The 6,969-nt window shown below is 37.7% G+C and overlaps 1 non-coding gene across 1 annotated transcript; it reads left to right on the top strand.

Moving 5' to 3' along the window:
• Nucleotides 1-368: 368 nt before the first annotated feature.
• Nucleotides 369-487, top strand: LOC145417701 (5S ribosomal RNA). Its single transcript, XR_013900563.1, has one exon. It is a non-coding gene; the product is annotated as a 5S ribosomal RNA (ribosomal RNA).
• Nucleotides 488-6,969: the final 6,482 nt, after the last annotated feature.

Below are 6,969 nucleotides of genomic sequence, written 5' to 3'. Positions count from 1 at the left end.
CACCGCACCACACCGCACAAGGGTCAACTGCGCAATGCAATCAGTGACATCTGCAGCAGGGCCCGACAGCAGAACTAGTTTACCCCTGCCACATCATAACAGACCCATCCCCTTACCCGCACCTGACCTGACTAGCTGATCAGACCAAATGCGGGAGAATATCCCCTCAGGGCTGCGTCATCACTTATTCATTCACAATTTGTCTCCATTTATTTCTGTCACGCACAGCCACTCTTCCTTGCTCAACAGACATCCCTCTCGCATCCAGTGCTCTCTTCACACTGTCCATCCATCCTATTCGTACCAGAGAGGCACCGTATATATATATATATATATATATATATATATATATATATATATATATATATGCCAACAGCCATACCACGTTGAGTACACCGCTTCCCGTCCGATCAGCGAAGTTAAGCAACGTTGGGTCTGGTTAGTACTTGGATGGGTGACCGCCTGGGAACACCAGATGCTGTTGGCATCCCTACGTGTCAAGTGGGGTTGGTGGAGGATTAGTGCCCCTCCCTGTAAAACAATTAACTCTAAGCCCTTGGCCACCCCATGTGGGATACATAGCGTCTGGCAATGGATATATATATATATATACGGAGCCTCTCTGGTACAGTAGTAAAGTGTTCGTTTTCATGCACTGAAGAACGAGAGTTCACACCCCGCTAGGGTAATAAACTTTGGGAGCATTCTTCCGACCGCGTACTACTTTGGCGGACATAAGGGGTGCTGTGGCTGAACCAGTGTCGCATACTATAAAGTATGCTTGCACCAAGTCGGCTTGTGCGGACCGATTACACTTGGTTCACAGACTACACACACATCCAAAGTCACTTCAACACTACAATCACACTTACAAGCACTTCTCACCCTACATACAATCTCTACCAGACACCCTAAGCCATTTGGTATAGATACATAGGCTGTATATCGTCTCCTCTACGGTCGGTATAGGCCGGTCCTGCGGTGGACATTCAAACGGCTGATGATATATATATATATATATATATATATATATATATATATATATATATATATATATATATATATATATATATACGGCAATATGAAAGTTAACCCTTCGTTAGTCCTGTGGGGTATTCAAACGTGGTTAGTCCGGTCGGGTGTTGACAACACCCCAGTACAAAAATACATGTAGTGTTACTAACATGTAAAATATATTCATACTGCCGCTTCAGCATATCTCTACAATCACTAATGAAAAGATTGAATGCCTTGTAGGTGGTGTTTAGTAATTTATAATAATATAATACAATAAATTATATCAGTAAAAAAAAAAAAAAAAAATGGACTCATATCTCATTTGTCAGGTAAACACGCACAGGAAAATACATTTTGTGAGTTTTAAAATCCTGTCTCGGCTACCTCCCTTTCCTTGGGGGAAGCAGCCTAGGTATATAGATATAGATAGATAAAATCAGTATAAAGATAAACAATATGCAAAAATAAGAAAAAACCAATCCGTATCACAATATGATCTAAATGGTTAGTTTGATGGGGTGACGACACCCGGGGGCGGGGGGAAGTGCCCCTCTCTCTCACTTCAGCAAAGGCAGGACTAATCCAATCCACATGCTCCCTCCCCTCACTGAATCAGGAGAGTACTGGAACGGAAAGAAATATTCGAATTACAGGCTAGGAAATATGAGCTTTAAAAAAAAAACTCTGGGGTGCCAAAACACCCCACCTGACTAACGAAGGGTTAATGTACTGAAAACGCGTCTTTATAACGTTCATTTATTTACTCCGCACTCACCTGGGTATATTATTAGTGCAAATTTTCATCTGAAATGAAGGATCTCCGGAATTGCCTCATATCCAGAAAGTGGGTCGCAGCCTGAAATTGCTTATGAAACACTATGCTACCGAGCATACTGAGCGCACGAGAATGCAGCTAACAGACGCCAACACACTCTGTCTTGTCACTCATGTACACCCCCTACAACTCTCCACTCATTCCGATCCGCCTTACGTATTGTACATCTACGGACGATATTATCTTCAAGTTTTTAGTTTATTAATGATAAAACTCTGATGCAGTATTATGAAAAGTTGACAGGGTTGGACGAGTCATAGTTTACTGTCTCATTATATATATATATATATATATATATATATATATATATATATATATATATATATATATATATATATATATGTCATCCAATCCTACATTGCCCCATGAGGAGCGTAGGAGCCCGGGGCTAGGCAGTTGGTCCCGACATTTAAGATGAGAGCGACCCAAAGTATATAGACACTTTGGAGAGACCAGCCTCACTCATCCCTGATTGGCATTACATGAGCAATCAACCCCAACCATCCCTTGGATATAAACCTTCACCTGCTCAGTCCGCTTGGAGCTCACTAATTACCCACTAAACCACCAGGCGCCAAAATTTGGTTATATGGTTACCATTCGGAGTAGTAAATGGTTTCCTGGTGTACAGGAAACCATTTGGCTTGTCACTCAGTGTAGTCACCCACAGGCAGAAGGAAGAGGAAAGAATAAGGGAAAGACAGAAGAGGAAGTGTAAAGTTACCCGTAGGCAGAAGGACGAGGAAAGAATGAAGGAAAGAAAGACAGAAGAGGATGGAAGGAATGAAAGACGGAGGAGAGGAAAGGGCAGACACCTGACAGCAGCACTACATCGAGTGAGTGGATTGTGAGCGCCCCCACCAACCACAATATATATATATATATATATATATATATATATATATATATATATATATATATTTATATATATATCGTACTGAAATGAATCGATTTTTATAACCACAACGGTGCACTACCATTTTATTGTCTCATCTTGTTCTCAGTCTTCCTCCTCTCTCTTCCAGCTTCTGTTATGGTTTCACTCTCCATGAGATTTATTGAATCCACCTCATTCTTGATCTTCCCCTCCCCGTACCCAAATCAGTATAGTTTACATTCACACTTATTTTAGCCTTGCAGTATACTGGCAATCCCAGGGAACACTGCCAGAAATTTTCTGGGAGAGGGGGATTTTGGCTGTCATTATGCTTAAGATACAGCTGCTTGCAAAGCATTATAGCCTAATGTTTATATATATATATATATATATATATATATATATATATATATATATATATATATATATATATATATATATATATATATATATAATGTGCCTTAGTGTTAAACAGCTAAGAAAACTACGCAGGAAACTATCATTAAAAACTGATGATTAAATAAAAAAAGACATGACTAAACATCCACTTTCTCTTTCAACTTACGCTGTTCGAAGAGGCCCCCAGCCCCTTGGCTGTGCCTGTAGCCTTTCCCTATGTTGAACCCATTGCAGTCCAGTTTTCCTTTCCTCATAATCCCATCATTATTGCTTCTACTAACTTTTTGTGAACCTTGCTGTATCCATGCGCTCCACGTTTCACAGTACCACATTATAGGTCTTCCACTCCCCATTCTCCCATCACTATCACTTTTAATATTATCTGTGTTCATCTATCACAGCTCATACTTTGCAGTTAAACAATCTACTTCCATACATGTGTTTTGCTACGCTACGAAATGCTGTCGTATCATCTGGTGTTAATATACTCGTATCTTGACTAACAATATAGTCTACTGTTTCTTAATAAAGTCTGTAATTCAAGTTATCGTTTATCTTCCAGAATACCGATATGGTGCAAGAAAAGAGGCTGGAATGTGCCAAATGAAGAAGAAGAAGAAGAAGAAGAAGAAGAAGAAAGAAGAAGAAGAAAAAGAGAAGAAGAAAAGGAGGAGGAGGAGGAGGAAAAAGGAAAAAAGAAAGTGATCATTATATATAAAAAAAAAAAAAAAAAAAGGACAGTAGGTTATAAGTACTGACACTGTCTTTTTGTGTTATTTTTTAGCACTCTGTGTGAGGGAAGGAGTATGGGGCAGTAATTAAAACTTACAATACTTACTGTATACGAGTACGACTATCAATGGAGCTATTAAGTGTTTATGAAGAAATATAGGCGTAAGGACGGGCGTAAGGACGGTTGTAAAGTCTACTTGTCAGTCTCTTTCAGGTCGCCTTGATAATGCCTTAACAGTAGAGCGAATAATTATGCGTGTATATTTTTGTGGATGTTAAATATCCTTATATAAGAGATAGATGAGTATTCCATGTTAATTGCAATGGAAGGTTTGTAGACTAAATTACTGTACATACAGTACTACATAATAATACCACTCAGTACATCAAATGTTTTTATGAAGATGATAATTACATCCTACTATATATATTCCATTTACTACGCGTCGATGAGACAATTTGGCCTTAGTAATGCCTTATTTCTGTGACGCTATACTCTAGTACACTGGAAATGCCAAAATACTCCAACATAATTTGAGCTGAGTAATCCAGATGTGATTACAATGACAGGGATGTAAATTTGTAATGTGAACACCATATTACTCTCACTAATTATATCCAATAGTTTTATGAGCACACACAGGCCTGCAAACCATCTTTTACTATACTAGCCACAGCATACAATTCGCCTTAGTCATGCCTTAACTGCATAATAGAACTACGATCCTATATTTTTGTGAATATAAAAATACTCCAATAATACTCCTATGTGACAACTTCGATCCATATATCAACCTCTTCAGTCCGAAGACGTCTTAGTTTAATATTGTTGCTAGCAGGCGATTTCACTCAGCTTAGAACATCCAAGTACTTGTATACGGGTTAACTGTGGCTTTTTTAACTCCTCCATTTCGAAGCTTCACCTAAACTGAAGAAAGCTGTCTGGAGACAGCACAAATAGAGTTAATGACTTCATCATAGTGAGAATTAATAACCATGGCAGCTCTCTATGTGCACGGAGATGAATGTGACACTTTTGTATTATAACCCTCGGCCCCGCGGCAGCTGACTGCATTGCTTGTGACTAATTTTCACATCCTTCTGAATGTTTATGAATAAGATCAATATTAATGATATAGTACCCGCCATATGAAGCTTGCTTGGGGATAGTCTCAGCGGCCACTCGTTTGTACTGTTTTTGTAGGTTATTTTTGTCAATTTCTGATGGCAGCCGTATCAACAAGTATAGCAAAAATGTCGACAATAAATCCAGTTACCTCCCCCCCCCCTTTTTTTTTCTCTACCATCCAATTACTGGCCTCTTTTATTACCCACATTATTATATTATTCACATCGTCTTCATATCAGTTTGTTACTATTATGTTTATACAATGACAGCTGACGTAAAACATGAAATGTTGCAATGTCAGGCTCACCTTAAAGCCTATCCGCACCCAGCGTTGTGTACAGCATGCCATCAGATATATGTATTAGTGATTCCTTACGATGTAGCAACTTTTTGTTTTATTCAGTGTGGAATTGGCGGCCACTGTGCCTTGTAATGAACAGTCAATGGTGCTTTATTGCTTAAGGTAGACTTATGTTTGTAATTTTTTAGACTTTGTGGCCGGTACTCTCGTGGGGTTGGGAGACTCTTTGGCAACACTTCCTTACCGATTTATTATGCTTCTTACACCTTAAAGTTCTCTCCTGTGTTATTTACAGCTCTTTAGTACTGACATGTTCTGTATAAATAACATAAACGAGAATAAACATGCCATATGCAGAAATAAAGTAGTAGGGAAGAGAGTCTCGGAAGCCTTCTTAGCTGACACGAGAATTACGGCCCAGGTTTAGGTTATCCTTTATCATATATTGTACATCTTTTTTAGCTGCCTTTCTACAGTGCTGTTAGCGATAATTTTGCTTTTAATATATTTGCCTTTATTACGTTTAAGTTAAATTTGATTTTACAGGCACTGCTAATCCTCCTTTGGCTTTCCTTACAGCCCTGTGACAAACCTGTAGTGCTAGGTTTGTAACTATTTTTTTTTTTTTTTTGCGTTTTCCTTGAGTTTCATCAAAATTGTTTATGATTTTGTTTGGCAAATGTCGGATTATTTGGGTCAAAATTGGTTTAGAACAATATTATTATTATTATTATTATTATTATTATTATTATTATTATTATTGTTTCCTGTGTATATTGTAATGTTAAAAGTTACATGTATACATCATGTCTGACAGGTGTTATGTTACATGCAACACAGCAGATTAAAAAACACCTTTTGTTTTTAGCTGGGCTAAATTTCAGCGTTTTAGCAACATAGTTAAAACGTTTACCGTGAAAAATTTATATCGATAATTATTTACTGTGAAAAATTTCTACCGATAATTATTTACCTTTAAAAATTTCCACCGATATTTATTTTCATGTGATAGCAATCATATCTGCTTTGTACTCAGTGCTTTGCGTCAATTGCTATGTTGTGTGGTGAACTGGCCATCGCTGTATGAAACACTGTAGACTGGCGATCAGTAATTCTTTTACAGCGCCTGGAAGCTCATCAGGACCTAATGATATCATGCAACAAGGAAGCAGTCATATTCAAGCTGGCTAGAAGTGTCATTATTGATCCTCATCAATTTGGAGCCACAGATACATAAAAGGATTATTGACTACATCTGTACTTGTATGATGTCAAACACACAGTGCATGTTAGTTTTAAGGTTACTTTAATTCGAGGTTATACTTTCGTATTTTTTTCTTCTTTTTCATGACTGTTATATCACCGAATGTGTTTATCATCTGCATCATTATGTAAGTGCATGATAAATTAGTGAACTTGAGGAAAGCAAAAAAGCTTCCTAAATCTCGTCTTCCATTAGCCTAGTTTATGAATTAGATTCATTACTTATCTAACCACCTTTAATTTACAGTTAAGATTTTACTAATACGTTTACATAAATCTAAAGCAGTTAAATGAAGTCCACATAACTTCTGACACTGTGAACTTTAATTATATTTCTTTTGAGGCAGTGAGAACCATCGTTCAGTGTGTCAAGAGGAGAAAAACGCAAATAACTGCAAAACACTCCTGCAGAGTTG

This window comes from Coenobita brevimanus, chromosome 110, assembly GCF_032717465.1.
Source record: "Coenobita brevimanus isolate Jiangsu-jjx chromosome 110, ASM3271746v2, whole genome shotgun sequence".
Lineage (NCBI taxonomy): Eukaryota > Metazoa > Arthropoda > Malacostraca > Decapoda > Coenobitidae > Coenobita > Coenobita brevimanus.
This window is presented reverse-complemented; position numbering and strand designations above follow the sequence as displayed.